Consider the following 19,649-nt stretch of genomic DNA (forward strand, 5'->3'; position numbering starts at 1 on the left):
AGCGATCATCAGAGTAAGCGGTCATCCAGAGTAAGCGGTCATCCAGAGTAAGCGATCATCAGAGTAAGCGGTCATCCAGAGTAAGCGGTCATCCAGAGTAAGCGGTCATCCAGAGTAAGCGGTCATCCAGAGTAAGCGATCATCAGAGTAAGCGGTCATCAGAGTAAGCGATCATCCAGAGTAAGCGATCATCCAGAGTAAACGGTCATCCAGAGTAAGCGATCATCCAGAGTAAGCGATCATCCAGAGTAAACGGTCATCCAGAGTAAGCGATCATCAGAGTAAGCGATCATCAGAGTAAGCGGTCATCCAGAGTAAGCGGTCATCAGAGTAAGCGATCATCAGAGTAAGCGGTCATCAGAGTAAGCGATCATCCAGAGTAAACGGTCATCCAGAGTAAGCGATCATCCAGAGTAAACGGTCATCCAGAGTAAGCGATCATCCAGAGTAAGCGGTCATCAGAGTAAGCGATCATCCAGAGTAAACGGTCATCCAGAGTAAGCGATCATCCAGAGTAAACGGTCATCCAGAGTAAGCGATCATCAGAGTAAGCGATCATCAGAGTAAGCGATCATCAGAGTAAGCGATCATCAGAGTAAGCGATCATCCAGAGTAAGCGATCATCAGAGTAAGCGATCATCAGAGTAAGCGATCATCAGAGTAAGCGATCATCAGAGTAAGCGGTCATCAGAGTAAGCGGTCATCCAGAGTAAGCGATCATCAGAGTAAGCGATCATCAGAGTAAGCGATCATCCAGAGTAAACGGTCATCCAGAGTAAGCGATCATCCAGAGTAAACGGTCATCCAGAGTAAGCGATCATCAGAGTAAGCGGTCATCCAGAGTAAGCGGTCATCCAGAGTAAGCGATCATCCAGAGTAAGCGGTCATCCAGAGTAAGCGGTCATCCAGAGTAAGCGATCATCCAGAGTAAACGGTCATCCAGAGTAAGCGGTCATCCAGAGTAAGCGGTCATCCAGAGTAAGCGATCATCAGAGTAAGCGATCATCAGAGTAAGCGATCATCAGAGTAAGCGGTCATCAGAGTAAGCGGTCATCCAGAGTAAGCGGTCATCCAGAGTAAGCGATCATCCAGAGTAAGCGATCATCCAGAGTAAACGGTCATCCAGAGTAAGCGATCATCCAGAGTAAGCGGTCATCAGAGTAAGCGATCATCAGAGTAAGCGATCATCCAGAGTAAACGGTCATCCAGAGTAAGCGGTCATCAGAGTAAGCGATCATCCAGAGTAAACGGTCATCCAGAGTAAGCGATCATCCAGAGTAAACGGTCATCCAGAGTAAGCGGTCATCCAGAGTAAGCGATCATCCAGAGTAAACGGTCATCCAGAGTAAGCGATCATCCAGAGTAAGCGATCATCCAGAGCAAACGGTCATCCAGAGTAAGCGATCATCCAGAGTAAGCGATCATCCAGAGTAAGCGATCATCCAGAGTAAGCGATCATCCAGAGTAAGCGATCATCCAGAGTAAGCGGTCATCCAGAGTAAGCGATCATCCAGAGTAAGCGATCATCCAGAGTAAACGGTCATCCAGAGTAAGCGATCATCCAGAGTAAACGGTCATCCAGAGTAAGCGATCATCCAGAGTAAGCGATCATCCAGAGTAAACGGTCATCCAGAGTAAGCGATCATCCAGAGTAAGCGATCATCAGAGTAAGCGGTCATCAGAGTAAGCGATCATCCAGAGTAAGCGATCATCAGAGTAAGCGATCATCCAGAGTAAACGGTCATCCAGAGTAAGCGGTCATCCAGAGTAAGCGGTCATCAGAGTAAGCGATCATCCAGAGTAAACGGTCATCCAGAGTAAGCGATCATCCAGAGTAAGCGATCATCCAGAGTAAACGGTCATCCAGAGTAAGCGATCATCCAGAGTAAGCGATCATCCAGAGTAAACGGTCATCCAGAGTAAGCGATCATCCAGAGTAAGCGATCATCCAGAGTAAACGGTCATCCAGAGTAAGCGATCATCCAGAGTAAACGGTCATCCAGAGTAAGCGATCATCCAGAGTAAGCGATCATCCAGAGTAAACGGTCATCCAGAGTAAGCGATCATCAGAGTAAGCGGTCATCAGAGTAAGCGGTCATCCAGAGTAAGCGATCATCCAGAGTAAACGGTCATCCAGAGTAAGCGGTCATCCAGAGTAAGCGATCATCAGAGTAAGCGATCATCCAGAGTAAACGGTCATCCAGAGTAAGCGATCATCAGAGTAAGCGATCATCCAGAGTAAACGGTCATCCAGAGTAAGCGATCATCAGAGTAAGCGATCATCCAGAGTAAACGGTCATCCAGAGTAAGCGATCATCAGAGTAAGCGATCATCAGAGTAAGCGATCATCAGAGTAAGCGGTCATCAGAGTAAGCGATCATCAGAGTAAGCGATCATCAGAGTAAGCGGTCATCAGAGTAAGCGGTCATCAGAGTAAGCGGTCATCAGAGTAAGCGATCATCCAGAGTAAGCGGTCATCCAGAGTAAGCGATCATCAGAGTAAGCGGTCATCCAGAGTAAGCGGTCATCAGAGTAAGCGGTCATCAGAGTAAGCGGTCATCAGAGTAAGCGATCATCCAGAGTAAGCGATCATCAGAGTAAGCGATCATCAGAGTAAGCGATCATCCAGAGTAAGCGATCATCAGAGTAAGCGGTCATCAGAGTAAGCGGTCATCAGAGTAAGCGGTCATCAGAGTAAGCGGTCATCAGAGTAAGCGGTCATCAGAGTAAGCGGTCATCAGAGTAAGCGGTCATCAGAGTAAGCGATCATCAGAGTAAGCGGTCATCAGAGTAAGCGGTCATCAGAGTAAGCGGTCATCAGAGTAAGCGGTCATCCAGAGTAAGCGGTCATCAGAGTAAGCGATCATCAGAGTAAGCGGTCATCCAGAGTAAGCGATCATCAGAGTAAGCGGTCATCAGAGTAAGCGATCATCCAGAGTAAACGGTCATCCAGAGTAAGCGATCATCCAGAGTAAGCGGTCATCAGAGTAAGCGATCATCCAGAGTAAACGGTCATCCAGAGTAAGCGGTCATCAGAGTAAGCGGTCATCAGAGTAAGCGGTCATCCAGAGTAAGCGATCATCCAGAGTAAGCGATCATCCAGAGTAAGCGATCATCAGAGTAAGCGATCATCAGAGTAAGCGATCATCAGAGTAAGCGATCATCAGAGTAAGCGGTCATCAGAGTAAGCGATCATCAGAGTAAGCGGTCATCAGAGTAAGCGATCATCCAGAGTAAACGGTCATCCAGAGTAAGCGATCATCAGAGTAAGCGATCATCAGAGTAAGCGATCATCAGAGTAAGCGATCATCAGAGTAAGCGATCATCAGAGTAAGCGATCATCAGAGTAAGCGATCATCAGAGTAAGCGATCATCAGAGTAAGCGATCATCCAGAGTAAGCGATCATCAGAGTAAGCGATCATCAGAGTAAGCGGTCATCAGAGTAAGCGGTCATCAGAGTAAGCGATCATCCAGAGTAAACGGTCATCCAGAGTAAGCGATCATCAGAGTAAGCGATCATCCAGAGTAAACGGTCATCCAGAGTAAGCGATCATCAGAGTAAGCGGTCATCAGAGTAAGCGGTCATCAGAGTAAGCGGTCATCAGAGTAAGCGATCATCCAGAGTAAGCGATCATCAGAGTAAGCGATCATCCAGAGTAAGCGGTCATCAGAGTAAGCGATCATCAGAGTAAGCGGTCATCAGAGTAAGCGGTCATCAGAGTAAGCGGTCATCAGAGTAAGCGGTCATCAGAGTAAGCGATCATCAGAGTAAGCGGTCATCAGAGTAAGCGATCATCAGAGTAAGCGGTCATCAGAGTAAGCGGTCATCAGAGTAAACGGTCATCCAGAGTAAGCGGTCATCAGAGTAAGCGATCATCAGAGTAAGCGGTCATCAGAGTAAGCGATCATCAGAGTAAGCGGTCATCAGAGTAAGCGATCATCCAGAGTAAACGGTCATCCAGAGTAAGCGATCATCCAGAGTAAGCGATCATCAGAGTAAGCGATCATCCAGAGTAAACGGTCATCCAGAGTAAGCGATCATCCAGAGTAAACGGTCATCCAGAGTAAGCGGTCATCAGAGTAAGCGGTCATCCAGAGTAAGCGATCATCAGAGTAAGCGGTCATCAGAGTAAACGGTCATCCAGAGTAAGCGGTCATCAGAGTAAGCGGTCATCAGAGTAAGCGATCATCCAGAGTAAGCGGTCATCAGAGTAAGCGATCATCCAGAGTAAACGGTCATCCAGAGTAAGCGGTCATCAGAGTAAGCGGTCATCAGAGTAAGCGATCATCCAGAGTAAGCGGTCATCAGAGTAAGCGGTCATCAGAGTAAGCGATCATCAGAGTAAGCGGTCATCAGAGTAAGCGGTCATCAGAGTAAGCGATCATCCAGAGTAAGCGATCATCAGAGTAAGCGATCATCAGAGTAAGCGGTCATCAGAGTAAGCGGTCATCAGAGTAAGCGGTCATCAGAGTAAGCGATCATCCAGAGTAAGCGATCATCCAGAGTAAACGGTCATCCAGAGTAAGCGGTCATCAGAGTAAGCGATCATCCAGAGTAAGCGGTCATCCAGAGTAAGCGATCATCCAGAGTAAACGGTCATCCAGAGTAAGCGGTCATCAGAGTAAGCGGTCATCCAGAGTAAGCGGTCATCAGAGTAAGCGATCATCCAGAGTAAGCGGTCATCAGAGTAAGCGGTCATCAGAGTAAGCGATCATCAGAGTAAGCGATCATCCAGAGTAAGCGGTCATCAGAGTAAGCGGTCATCAGAGTAAGCGATCATCAGAGTAAGCGGTCATCAGAGTAAGCGATCATCCAGAGTAAGCGGTCATCAGAGTAAGCGATCATCAGAGTAAGCGGTCATCAGAGTAAGCGATCATCAGAGTAAGCGATCATCCAGAGTAAGCGATCATCCAGAGTAAGCGATCATCCAGAGTAAGCGATCATCCAGAGTAAGCGATCATCCAGAGTAAACGGTCATCCAGAGTAAGCGGTCATCCAGAGTAAGCGATCATCCAGAGTAAGCGGTCATCAGAGTAAGCGGTCATCAGAGTAAGCGATCATCCAGAGTAAGCGATCATCCAGAGTAAGCGATCATCCAGAGTAAGCGATCATCCAGAGTAAGCGATCATCCAGAGTAAACGGTCATCCAGAGTAAGCGATCATCCAGAGTAAACGGTCATCCAGAGTAAGCGGTCATCCAGAGTAAGCGATCATCCAGAGTAAGCGGTCATCAGAGTAAGCGGTCATCAGAGTAAGCGATCATCCAGAGTAAGCGATCATCCAGAGTAAGCGATCATCCAGAGTAAGCGATCATCCAGAGTAAACGGTCATCCAGAGTAAACGGTCATCCAGAGTAAGCGGTCATCCAGAGTAAGCGGTCATCCAGAGTAAGCGATCATCCAGAGTAAGCGATCATCCAGAGTAAGCGATCATCCAGAGTAAACGGTCATCCAGAGTAAGCGATCATCCAGAGTAAACGGTCATCCAGAGTAAGCGATCATCCAGAGTAAGCGATCATCCAGAGTTAGCGGATCGAAACGTCTACCGAATAATCTTTACTACCCGATGGTATTTTCCCCCAGAAGCTTACGTCCAGATCTATTGTACCATTTCCGTTCAAAACAAACAAACAACAACAACAACAACAACAAAACAAGTGATTATTTCATCAGGAAATGATGCATAATTAAGTTGCATTACCATATGATGTATGCAAATCCCTCTTTATTCCTGGTATAGTTTAAAGCCAGTGATTTGCTGGTGCCGAGAATGATTTCCAGATTCGAGTGGAATATAGTGATCCTTTCCGGATTAAATCTGTATCACACACATCTCATAATCCACCTCCATTTCCATTACGGCCTCGAAAAATTTTATTTTTTGTATATGTTTCAACATCCTTTTTTTCCCCCAAGTTCACTCTAGTATAATGCATACTTAATTTATTACTCAACTCCTCTGGTATTTTACTTATCAACAGTTGAAAATATTGGCTTTCAGTGACAGACTTTTAATGTTTATATGATGATGTAAATGTTAATGGAATGTTATTGATGTTAGACTTACCGATGTTCGGTTGGATGTGTTGATGTTTGCTGGGTCATACATATACCCCAGTATCTCTCCTGCCATATTGTCATACATATACCCCAGTATCTCTCCTGCCATATTGTCATACATATACCCCAGTATCTCTCCTACCATATTGTCATACATATACCCCAGTATCTCTCTATCATATTGTCATACATATACCCCAGTATCTCTCCTACCATATTGTCATACATATACCCCAGTATCTCTCCTACCATATTGTCATACATATACCCCAGTATCTCTCTTATCATATTGTCATACATATACCCCAGTATCTCTCCTACCATATTGTCATACATATACCCCAGTATCTCTCCTACCATATTGTCATACATATACCCCAGTATCTCTCCTGCCATATTGTCATACATATACCCCAGTATCTCTCTTATCATATTGTCATACATCTACCCCAGTATCTCTCCTACCATATTGTCATACATATACCCCAGTATCTCTCTTATCATATTGTCATACATATACCCCAGTATCTCTCCTGCCATATTGTCATACATATACCCCAGTATCTCTCTATCATATTGTCATACATATACCCCAGTATCTCTCCTCCCATATTGTCATACATATACCCCAGTATCTCTCCTTCATATTGTCATACATATACCCCAGTATCTCTCCTATCATATTGTCATACATATACCCCAGTATCTCTCCTACCATATTGTCATACATATACCCCAGTATCTCTCCTGCCATATTGTCATACACATACCCCAGTATCTCTCCTGGCATATTGTCATACATATACCCCAGTATCTCTCCTCCCATATTGTCATACATATACCCCAGTATCTCTCCTGCCATATTGTCATACATATACCCCAGTATCTCTCCTGGCATATTGTCATACATATACCCCAGTATCTCTCCTGCCATATTGTCATACATATACCCCAGTATCTCTCTATCATATTGTCATACATATACCCCAGTATCTCTCTATCATATTGTTATACATATACCCCAGTATCTCTCCTCTCATATTGTCATACATATACCCCAGTATCTCTCCTGCCATATTGTCATACATATACCCCAGTATCTCTCCTGGCATATTGTCATACATATACCCCAGTATCTCTCCTACCATATTGTCATACACATCTACCCCAGTATCTCTCCTACCATATTGTCATACATATACCGCAGTATCTCTCCTGACATATTGCTATACATCTGCCCCAGGATCTCTCCTGCCATATTATCATACATATACCCCAGAATCTCTCCTGACATATTGCTATACATCTGCCCCAGTATCTCTCCTGCTATATTGTCATACATCTACCGCAATATCTCTCCTGACATATTGCTATGCATCTGCCCCAGTATCTCTCCTATCATATTGTCATACATATACCCCAGTATCTCTCCTGCCATATTGTCATGAATATACCCCAGTATCTCGCCTGTCATATTGCTATACATCTACCCCGGTGTCTCTCCTGCCATATTACCATAGGTAGCTACAACTCAATCCTCCGTCCATCATGGCACAATAACAAACCTCGAACTCATCCATTTTCTTCCACACATCGTCCGTGTCTCCGTCTATCCGTCCGTGGCTGTAATGACGCCTGTAATTCTGGCTGCTCGTCCGATTCCTTAAATGTATCTGTGGTTCTGAATTTCCATCCGTGACCATAACTGTGTCCGCATCTCTGGCTGTTCATCATTGACCACCACCGTGTCCGTATGTGTGCCTGTCAGTCCGTGGTCTTGACTGTGTTCGTATCTCTGTCACACTGTGTGTAAAACAAGTGTCCGTAACCCAGGCTTTCTGTTCGTCCGTCCGTGGCCACCACCGTGTCCGTATCTCTGTCCGTCCGTCATGTGATCTCGTGTGTGGTGAGGATCTCTACACTGAACACCTGTATCAGTATAGTGAGAGCCAGAGCATCCTACACTGATGATACCTGTGTATGTTGGTTATACATATGGCCTCTCTCTCTCTCTCTCTCTCTCTCTCTCTCTCTCTCTCTCTCTCTCTCTCTCTCTCTCTCTCTCTCTCTCTCTCTCTCCTTACTTTTCCCTTTATGATTCCCGGTGTTGTCGTCACAATCACATGAGAGAAACACAATATGTTCCAGGATGGTTCTGTGTTGTCCCCCTGGCCTGGACCGCTGGCACCCCCGCTGTGCTGGAAGGTGAGATTCACTTTACCTCCAGAGCTGCGTCCAGACTTCCTGGATGAGCTTGGGTTACTGGAAAGTTACCGGAATCATCTAAAGGGGAAGAGATGTTGCTGAAAAGAAAAAGTAACCTCATTGATATAGTGAAAACAGCAATAAAAACTAAGTGCTTCCTTCTTTTCGTATCGCCAAAAGTCTCTTCACAATTTAAGGAATCTTGTTAAGATATTAGAATTCGTTAAAGCCAAAGGAAAATCTCTACTTTCAATGATGATTTAGATTTTTCTGGTAGAATTTTGTAGCCACAAAGTCTTATGGTAAAGAAGCACAACGCATCTACCCGGAGGCATATAAGTCAAAGCCTTATTACAACGTTACTTGGAAGCCTTATTCTGAATTTACTTGGAATATTTGTACCACATTATAGACATTTACCAGGTTATGCAACGTAACCTCTGACTATAGTCATCCTCGCCGTTTCTATCTGATTACGTCTCATTAAAGTTAACATATCAACATTGCTAAACTCTATAGGGTAAGTTATCTTTACCAAACATAAAGATGTTTCATACGATCTACGGATCATTCTTAGCATTATATATCTTTTTTGAGAAATTCTAAGGAAATTATAGTCGTAATCCATAAACAGATAACATATGCTTTCAGCCATACCTTCAGCCTGGCTCATTAACTTAAGAAGTGACTCCCTCAATGAGAGCCTAGTTAGCGTGGACCAGGACACCAGCTTCCGCTGGCTACATTCCCTCAATACGTCAAGGAAACTGCAATCATTTGGTTCCGATATCCAGCCATGTTGCCGCCTGCCCTTGGCAATGGGCGTTCCTGTGCGTCTGTCATCCAGGCGTCATTGCAATTCTAATTGATCGAAATCAAATTCTTGTGTGGACATTTTTTTATTGTCGTGTAAAAGGATTTTGATCCCGCGTTAGATTACCCAAAGCAGTGTTACTAAGGATCTGATTTGATAGTAAACAATATCAATATTTCTCAGATATTAGATTATATTTCAGGGATGTCATCAAACAGGAATATTCAAGTACTCAGAAACGGTTAAGAGTAATTGGGAAGCTATTGTGGCAGGATCGAGTCTGCCATCTGATATATATGAGGGTGTTGCTGATGACATCAGCCTGATTTGCAATTAGACTGAGATATCTGGAAATGGATCCCGCTGAGACGTGTCCCAGATCCATGTGAACCTTTACACAATGATGGATGTGGCAGATCTCTCGGGAAATTCTACAGTGGAAGACACTGGCTCTCTGCCTCCAGTGCAAGACACTGGTTCTTTTGCCCCTCCAGTGGAATGCACTGGTTCTGTGCCACTCTTTGGACGACACTGGCTCTCCTCCTCCAGTGGGAGACACTGGCTCTCTGTCTTCAGTGGGAGACACTGGTTTTCCGCCTTCCAGTGGAAGGCATTGGCTCTCTGTCTTCAGTGGGAGACACTGGTTTTCCGCTCCTCCAGTGGAAGACACTGGCTCTCTGTCTTCGGTTGGATACACTGGTTTTCCGCTCCTCCAGTGGAAGACACTGGCTCTCTGTCTTCGGTTGGATACACTGGTTTTCCGCCCCTCCAGTGGAAGACACTGGCTCTCTGTCTTCAGTTGGAGACACTGGTTTTCCGCCCCTCCAGTGGAAGACACTGGCTCTCTGCCAAGAGAAAGAAAAATACGGATCACGATTTCGTTAAGGTCTTGCTGCCTCTCCTGGAATGCCGTCGTCACGAGACAGGTTCTCCGATTTTCCCCTCATGGAAATGCGTCCAGGATTCGTCCCCGTAATTCTCCTGGGGTCACAGTGTGATGGGATTCGCAGATTACGCCTTAGATCTTTTCATTTGTTGCTGTCGATTGAGATATTACGGTTTCCACCGAGCACAAGTTGGGCGAAAATGTTTAGCGTCGGAGCTGAGTTTCCAAGGTGTAAAATGATCACGAAATACCTCACTAATATTGAGACAGTTTCCCTTCATCTCTCACCATAGATACCAAATGTAGAAGATCTTTAAATTCAACCCATTAATTTGCAAATATAATACAATAATCTTGAAGCTAACCCTACATATGATAAGTTCGATACAATACTTGCAGGATAAAGGATCGAAGATTACATAGAAGGTGATATAGAGAGGATGACACAGATTGGGTAAGTTTCCACCTATACTTGTATACCATAAGTTTTGCTACACAGGAAAGTATGTTTGTGTTGTATACATGACCAAGTCAACGTTCAACAACTGGGCCAATAGTTACAAGTTATTGTACAAGAGTAAAGTTCATATACATCACTGGGTGTGTACACATGATCACAGATACATCATTATGAACAAATATATGGCCTGTTAATACCACAGAATGTTAGATAACATTAACAGTTAGATATGTGGAACTACCAAACTGCAAAGACAGTGAACCAGACCCATAAATACCGTGAGACCTGAACAAAAAAACAAAGCCCAGCTTCCTACAGTAGCCGAGCAAATCCTCTTTATACCAAACGTACAATTCAGAAAAGCTCAGCAACATAATCCGATAGCAGGATGACCTGATCTTGGAACTTAAGGCCACTAGGGACCTGTTGGTCTGCAGGTCTGGGATCATACCGTGCCTGAGGCCAGTGAAGACCTGTTGGTCTACAGGTCAGGCACCTGACTCTACCTGAGTCTACTTATTGATCAACAGGTCAAGTCAACGGCACGAGAGGAAACTTTCCTCAGTACAGTGAGTAACGTAGCTTTGGCGAGAATCTCTCTCTCTCTCTCTCTCTCTCTCTCTCTCTCTCTCTCTCTCTCTCTCTCTCTCTCTCTCTCTCTCTCTCTCTCTCTCTCTCTCTCTCTCTCTCTCTCTCTCTCTCCTCAACACACCTGACACCACTCCCTGTCGTGGATCCAGGTGTCTAAGGACGTCCCATCAGGGTTTGATTTATACCTTCGAACAATGAAGTGTTGAGTGTGCATTAGTTTGCAGATTGTCTCACACTCGATGAAATACTGACCTTATTAGCATACATGTGCCACACTGCAGACACTGATGTTCCATCCTATTGTAGTGACACCAATGACCACTTCTGTCAGCTGATGGTTTAACTTGGAGGTAAGGGAAAGTTGCCCTGGGTCAGGGGTTCCGGTGGTATTTCTTTTCTGGCAGAATACCTTTGATGATGACGAGAGGGATATGTAAGCCAGTGTTAATTGTTTGTGTTCACCTGAGGGATGGTTTGAGTACTATGAGGGACAGGTGTAGGTGGGATGTGTTGATGGTGTTGAAGTATATGTTGTGGGAAGGTTAGATACTGCTTTGGGTGATGTTGGGAACGTTATGGAGAGTGTTGAGGTGTGGATGAAGTAGATAGTAAGTGTACTAAAGCTGTTGTAGTAGAAGAAATGTGAACATAAAGTGTTGATGATTCTGGAAGGACAAGTATGGAGTGCGTTGAAGATGATGATGTTTCTGGAGGGACAGCTATAGAGTGCGTTAACGGTGATAATATATATTTGATGCACATGTTGTATTGTCACTGATGATGCGGGAAGAACAAGCAGAGTTTATAAATGACGATTGCTTCAGGGTTATAGATAGGCAGGCCTCAACAAGACGATTCCCGGACTGAGAAAATGATCTTATGAGAGCCGACTTAAAGAGTTCCTCAAATTCATTTAGCTCAGACATTAGAAGATTAAAAGGTGATTTAATCCATGTATTCAAAGTTGTCAAAAGCTTCGGTAATCTCGACCTAACAAGCTACCTCAAGATTTGTCCGATATCAGCCATAGTGGTAGATAGAAATTTAGGTTTACATCGAATGAGACCACCCTTTTATTCTTTTACAGGATTGTTAAGACGGAGTTGTTGAAAGTATCCTTAAGAATCAGTAGTGATTTATGGTCAGGCTTCTTAAGGTGAGACGTAACAAGTGGTGTGCCACAGGGATTAATCTTGGGGCCAGTTCTCTTTCTCATATATGTTCATGATATTGATTATGGCTGCACTGTAAGCTCTCTAAATTCGCCAAGGATACTAAGTTGGGAATTATATCTACAACACAAACCGAACGTATGTAGCTTCAAACTAACATGAACGAATAATGGACTGGGATTTTAATGTGGCACATGAACCATGATATTGGTAAGTGCAATGTTTACATATCGGTAATGAAAATGAATAGGCGAGCTATAATATGAATTTTGTTAAGCTACAAAAGGTAAAAGAGGAAAAGGACGTCGGAGTGATAATCAGTGGTGACATAAAGTTAAGTAAACAATGCACAGATGCACTAAAATAAGGAAAACATTCTAGGATTCATAGGTAGGGTTTTCAAATTTACGTCTCAGAAAATTAGTCTTACTCTTTACAATTCACCGGTGTGTTCCAAGCTGGAATGCTGCGTCCAGGTTTGATCATCCTACTTGAGGAAGGACATAGACAGAATGGAGAGTGTGCAGAGGCGAACTACCAGATGATTCCTGGTCTGAGAAACAAATCGTATGAGATCCGAACAAACCAATTGGATTTATATAGCTTAGAAAAGAGAGGTTTAAGATATGATCTAATACAAGTATTCAAAATCATTAAAAGTTTCAATAATCCCGATCAAATGAACTATTCAAGGATGGTTTTGTCTGATATCATTACTAGCTGTGGACATAAACATGTGGGCAAACGTTTTACCTCGAATTAGGGGAAGTACCACCGGAAGGTCTGGTGCTGTTTGAATTCCTTTGTATTCGATTGAGATAGACTTTAAATGTTAGAGAGAGAGATACATGCAGACTTTCAATTTACAATTCAAGGGCAATGCGATTGAATACTCTCCCATGATAGATGTAAAGAGAATGTTCCAATCTATTTTCATCGCCCTTGACAAATTTTGGTATGAAGTTTATGAACATTTCATAAACCAGATCGAACACTGAAGATCTGACGAAGAGTAGATGTCAGTGCCCTTTGTCTAGCTGCCGGGGTGAAATGGATTTTGCTGCTTCGTTTATTGATATGAGACATAGATGATAATAACAGCCACCTATATTTCAGATCAAAAACATTAACAAAAAGTTGTGTCAGTGAATATTAGTAATCTTTTCTTTTAATCAAAGCCTTGTTTACTCTCTGATAACCCAGCTTATCTCGTCGTCTCCATTACCTCTATCCTTAAAGTGGATAATCTCCAGAACTCGTCAGCAACTCTGAAGGACGCCCTGAAGAACAACATAACACTCTATCTCATCGACTGTCTGTAGAAACGATACACTGTGCTGGATCCATGCCATCTCTCTCTCCGGACTCTGGCCAACAACAGCTGAGGTTTTCGAAAGATATCGTTGCAACCGTGATTAAGACGGTGTTTCTTCGTATCCGTAAATAATACACTCTCCCATTTGCGTCTCCTGTTAATGGTACAACGATCATGGTCATCATAACAAACATCGCTGTCTCCGGAGGCATTCCTGGGGAAAGAATAGACACTGTGTAACGATCACGTTCAAGCACAACCAAAGGTGTTGTCCCTGGAGGCATTCCTGGGAAAAGAACAAACACGGTACAACGATCATGTTCGGCATAACTAATAGCTTTGTCTTTGTTCTCAGAGACCAATGTCCACACAATATCTTACGTCATATCGCGTTCCTCAAATCTTCTTATACTCTTTGTCAGTTCTGAGTGCCATCGTTTACACGCTATCATGACAGCAAAGCGTTAATCACTAAGGTGGGATTTTTATTGGTATCGGAAGCATATACGTATTAGAAATCTAGAGTAAAAATATAAGCTCTTTCATCAATACTCTCCCGCTGGAATTATATTTCTCCTGGAGAGGCAGTTCCAGGAAACTGGTTGGGTTTGCTGGCAGGAAAATTGTGAGGGAGAAATTTGAAACGTTTTTGTGATTCCAGGAATAGCTCTGAGAGGATTTTATATGTTTGGAAGACTTGTTTGTTTCAACATAGTGTGAACTGGGAGAGGTGCTGGTAGTAGTGTGGACGAAGAAAGGCACTGGTGTTTATGTGAACCAGAAGTGAGTTCAGCAAAGGCGAGAACTGGGGGAAGATATTGGCAATACTTTGAGCTGTAAAAGAGTTAGTTCATTCTGTGTAGTGTCGGGAACTTGTCAGCTGTGTGTGCACTGAAAGGGACAAGAATAGCACTGGGAGAAATGATGAAAAGGATAGATGATTGTGGACTGAGTGAAGAGCTGGCCATATGTCTAAACTGGAATCAACGCGTCAATAATTCAGCACGTGGAGAAATGTTTATGTGACTCTGAAACATACAAGTTGTTAATAGCGCGACTAACAGAAGGACTGACAATACTTACCGGGGCGTGAACTGGGGAAAGAGGTAGATATACTAATGACGATGCAAACAGGGACAAGAAGGGTCAGCCATACTCTAAACTGAACTGAATTTCAGTGAGATGGTAGAAAACGTTTTTAGTGATTTTTAAGTGGACGACTCGCTCTGAATTATATGAAATGGAGAATATCAATGGACTGAACCAGGGCATATGAAGCAGCCGGGGTAAACCATGAAAGGTCTGTGGGGTCTGGATGTAGATAGGGAGCTGTGATTTCGGGGCATTACACATGAGAGCTAGAGAAAGGATGTGGGCGAATGAGACCTTTTCTTCGTCTGTTCCTGCCGCTACCTCTCTAACGCGGGAAACGGCGAAGAAGTATTAAAAAAGACACAAGATAATATTATACCATGTATTGGGAGAGATGTCTCTGGTAATGAAAATCAAAAAGAAAACTAAACAACGTCATGAACTTGAAGAAGTGTCGATCATGTTAAAAACTAAGTGAAGATTCATAGATACATTTAACGTAGGAGAGATAGAAAGTATTTCAGATAATTCAAGTTAGGAGCAATGAAAACAACACGAGCTCTCAGTGTCGATGATAATTTACAAATGTTGTGAATCAAAAAATTCTTGTTCGTCTTTGTGCTGAATGGCTTGATACTGTCAGTCGTGTTAGAAGAACTTCTGGTAGTATTATGAACTGGAAAGAATACTAGCAGAAATGAACTATGGAACATGTTGACATGACTGCAAACCGGGAGAGATGTTGGTTAAGCTGCGGACTGGGTCAAATGTTGGTAATATTCTGAACGGGAAAGACAATATGAAATGAGGGATATTTAGCATATTGATCTGACTGACTTCCGGTTGATCGAGTAGAGGTTTTAGTTCTACTGGCAACTGAGTGAGATATCTGAGATGGTGCAAAGTTTACTTGAAAGACCCTTTGGGGATGCCAAAGTCCAATAGAGTGGCCTGGCGGCATCCAAAATTAGAAAGAGAAATTGAAGGTTTAATTCATATCCCCTTTGGCGGCGCCAAAGGCCATTACAGGGGCATAGCGGCATCCAAAAGCAAAGAGACAGGAGAGAGATATTAGAGATAATGTTAACTAGGATAGCCTTTGGAGATATTGCGAACTGGGAGATATTTCTAAGACGGTGAGAGGTGGGAGAGACTTTGGAGATTGTACTAACTGGGAAAGAATTTTGGATACAGTACAAACTGGGAGAGATTTTGGAGGCAGTGTTAACTACGAGAGCTTTTGGAGACAGTGCGAAGTGGGAGAGATGATGACGCTCTGAAGCGATGGAGACGTTGCTAATTCTTGTCTCTGTGTGAGAGACGCTGTGAACATTTATTATTCCTAGGATATGAAGATGGTTCGGTCAATATAGAGACAAGGGGAAAGGCTTCAATACTGAGAACCAGGCAGACTAGTGTCTATGTAATGTTCAGTGTGATTCCCTTTAAGATAAGATCTCTGCTGTTATTTGATGTCGTCATACCTTTAGGCCAAGGTTGGAGGCTTTAAGTTGTTGAATATTTCTCAACAGATGAAGAAAGTTCATGGTGTGCTCTCTTTGGAAGCTGCGTCAAGAATGAAAAAAAGAGTATTTGTTGTGTGTGTGTGTGTGTGTGTGTGTGTGTGTGTGTGTGTGTGTGTGTGTGTGTGTGTGTGTGTGTCTGTGTGTGTGTGTCTGTGTCTGTGTGTGTGTTTGTGTGTGCCGTTATTTCTTGCTTCTATGTGTATGGAAGTACGTATGATTACGTCATGCATGTGTATAGTACGTATAAACATGTCATGCATGTGTATAAACTGGGTATGTATAGTTACAGTGACTATGTGTATCGCTGTGTATCTGTATAGCTGTCGAAGTGTGTGTATACGAAGAGAGATGTGTTCCTGAACTTCCTGATATAGTTTGAACTTGAGCTTGTATATCTACACGTAAGTTAACGTGTGGACCCAAGGTCGTCAGGTAATTAGGCCAGTAAAGATTACTCTTGGTTAAAATCATGTCACTTTTTCGTCAGCGCTGAGGCTCCCAAGTTGAGGGAGGAAAAATGAGGTGAGGATGAAAAAAAATGAAGTTTAATGAAAAAGAATTAGGATATTTTTGAAATAGTGATAGTAAACACTGGAGGTCTCTGGGGTGGAGAGAGAGAGAGAGAGAGAGAGAGAGAGAGAGAGAGAGAGAGAGAGAGAGAGAGAGAGAGAGAGAGAGAGAGAGAGAGAGAGAGAGAGAGAGAGAGAGAGAGAGAAGGGGAGGGAGGTTTGTAATCACCAATGTGTTATTTCCCATATGTGCTTGAGATAGCCGAGGAAATGCATATACTGCCCCACCTTCCAGCCACGTACGATGGTCAAGTCTTGTATACATACCTATACACACATCTCCTAAACTTTCCTCACTGTCACACAATTTTTTGAGATACTAACTTCTGCTTAGCAACAACAGCAATCACTTATCTTACTCCTTGCACCCATAACTCAGATGATATAATAGTACCTCTTTCCAACCTTTCTAAATGTTTCTCGCTTGATTTCTTGTTGCTGTCTCTAGAGGTTGTTCTCTCCTTGCATTATACGTAGAATTACTCCCTGTCTGCATGTCATAATGGTTTAGAAACCTGAAGGGTGTGGTCAAATCATCCCTCACTCCTCTCTCTTCTACCACTATTCATAATCTACGGATCTCTTCCTGTAACTCACATGTCTTATCTCAGGTGCCATTTTTGTCGCTATCATATAGACTTCCTCTGATTGTTTTTTAATGTTCCTCTAAGTACAGTGATCAAGCTTTAGAACCATGATCTGATTAAAGTTATTGATAATTTGATTGATAGTTTCACTCAAACTTTGATGTAGTTTCGTATCAGTTGGATGATAGTCGTACCAAGATCCTTCACTCCGTCCCATTTTCTTTATTTTTTTTGCATTCACTCAGACTGAACTTCATCTGCCACTCTGTGGCTTTCCCACGTTCCTTTAATCAAATTGGTGCGAAACATCATCCCTATTTTTTTTCATGATCTCTGCATCATCCACAGACATATTCAAGATGTAAGTCCGGTCCATCTGGCTAGTCATATGCAAAGATCAATAGGAGGGAAAACCCCACTATTGAGACCTGAGGGACATCACCGGTGAGTCGTCCTAACCCATTCTATTTTGAGAGGGCTTCTCTGATATGCGTCCTTTGTTCCTCTCCACTGAGAAAATTTTCTGTCCACTGAAGAGATCTTCTTATTCCTCCCTCAAAATCCCAGCTTCTTTTCCAGCCTTGGGTATGAGACAGTGTCAGATTCATTCAACAGTCTTAAAAAAACACCTACACTCCACTCATCCATCTCTCGCTTGTCTCACACAGAGCTCACTCTATTGTATGAGACCTGGAAGGTGTGCAACTCATGACCATGTTGCCTCTCACGCAGGTAGCTTCCCCCTTCATGGATAATCGGTCATATGCATCTCTCATATCGTTCCAAATATGCTACAGAGGACAGGATTCAGAAATACTGATTTGCAGTACAGTACGAAATGCCCTGAACTCTATCCTTCATCAATGACAGTTCATCCCCTCACTTCTCCTACACTCGTTTGGTACCACGTTCCCTCTCACAGATTTTTCTGGGCCATTTCCAGCGACGTGTCAAGTGTTTCTCCACACTTCTGTGAGTAAATATGGAGAGACTTCAACAGGACCATAATTCTTATACAGATCAGGATCATTCAATTGCCTACTTATGTCTTTTATAACAATTTCAATGGTTTTGAAGTCTCCTTCTCTCATCCCAGTATCACTGGTGCCTCAATACACTTTCAATTTCAATGGTTTTGAAGTCTCCTTCTCTCATTCCAGTATCACTGGTGCCTCAATACACTTTCAATTTCAATGGTTTTGAAGTCTCCTTCTCTCATCCCAGTATCACTGGTGCCTCAATACACTTTCAATGTTTCGCATATTTTTTTTTTCAGTTTATATAACGCTTTCTTTTGAACCCCTCATCCTGATTAGCTGATTAGCCCCCGCTCTGTAATCAACGGTTTACTCGTAATGAAAGTATGAAATGTAACTGTAGTTTATCACCTGCCTTGTCCAAAGTAATTTCTTTTCCCCCGAGTTTCTCTGCTCTTCCGTCTTAATCTTGTTATAGTTATTTCTGTGCCTCTCATACGTCAGTGGCCAGCCGTTGAACCGCTAATATAATATCCCAAAGCTCATCCCACTATTCATTTACACTTTGTCATATTCTTTTGAACGAAATATTTCTCTCTTTTTTTTTCTAACTCTCATTATCTACTAACTACCAAAGTTTCCTATGGACAAACCCCGTCTCATTATAGATTAAACAGATGATTCCTTAATGACGTTATATACTCTGGCAATAGGAACTTATTACCCATTCTATTGTTCCATAGAAATGACTTAACTGAATAGAGTTACCACAACTGTATCTTCTCTCTGAGTCCGGTTCCCTTACACAAGGAATATCTGTTCGCTTTACCCAAGTGGTCAGTACTGACTGATGTAACCAGTGTCCATACTACAACTCATCGAAATATGACTTATTAATGAGGCTTGTCGCAGACCATCTGATTCTAGTGTGCTCAATGGCTAGTTCAGACAGGATATGTTCCTGTACATATCAGATGAACTTATGTCTTCATAACCGACCCTTCCTGATCAAACTTCCATGAAATTCTCAATATTCCCCGTCTATTTCTAACTATTCCAAAACCCTTCGATATCAAAATTTTACCACCGTTCAGAAGAGCGTGTCTTGCCTCTTGCTGTATCAGCCAACGCTGGTACCAGTGGGAGAGTCGTCAATATACTTCCATCGAACAGATGTTTTCCGATCGGGTCATCAATTATAAGGATGAGGAAACGCAAGGCATCCATTTTTGTGCTCTGTGGGACCCCACGTGTGAGGGACTGGAGGGTGGAGATGAGCCCTCGGGAGATCCATCTGTGTGTGTGTGTGTGTGTGTGTGTGTGTGTGTGTAAGTCTTGTTATCTATCGACTATCCTTTCTATCTCTCTTTATGTCATTATTTGAACACTATTTT

The sequence above is a fragment of the Panulirus ornatus genome, chromosome 14, assembly GCF_036320965.1.
Source record: "Panulirus ornatus isolate Po-2019 chromosome 14, ASM3632096v1, whole genome shotgun sequence".
In the NCBI taxonomy this organism is placed as follows: domain Eukaryota; kingdom Metazoa; phylum Arthropoda; class Malacostraca; order Decapoda; family Palinuridae; genus Panulirus; species Panulirus ornatus.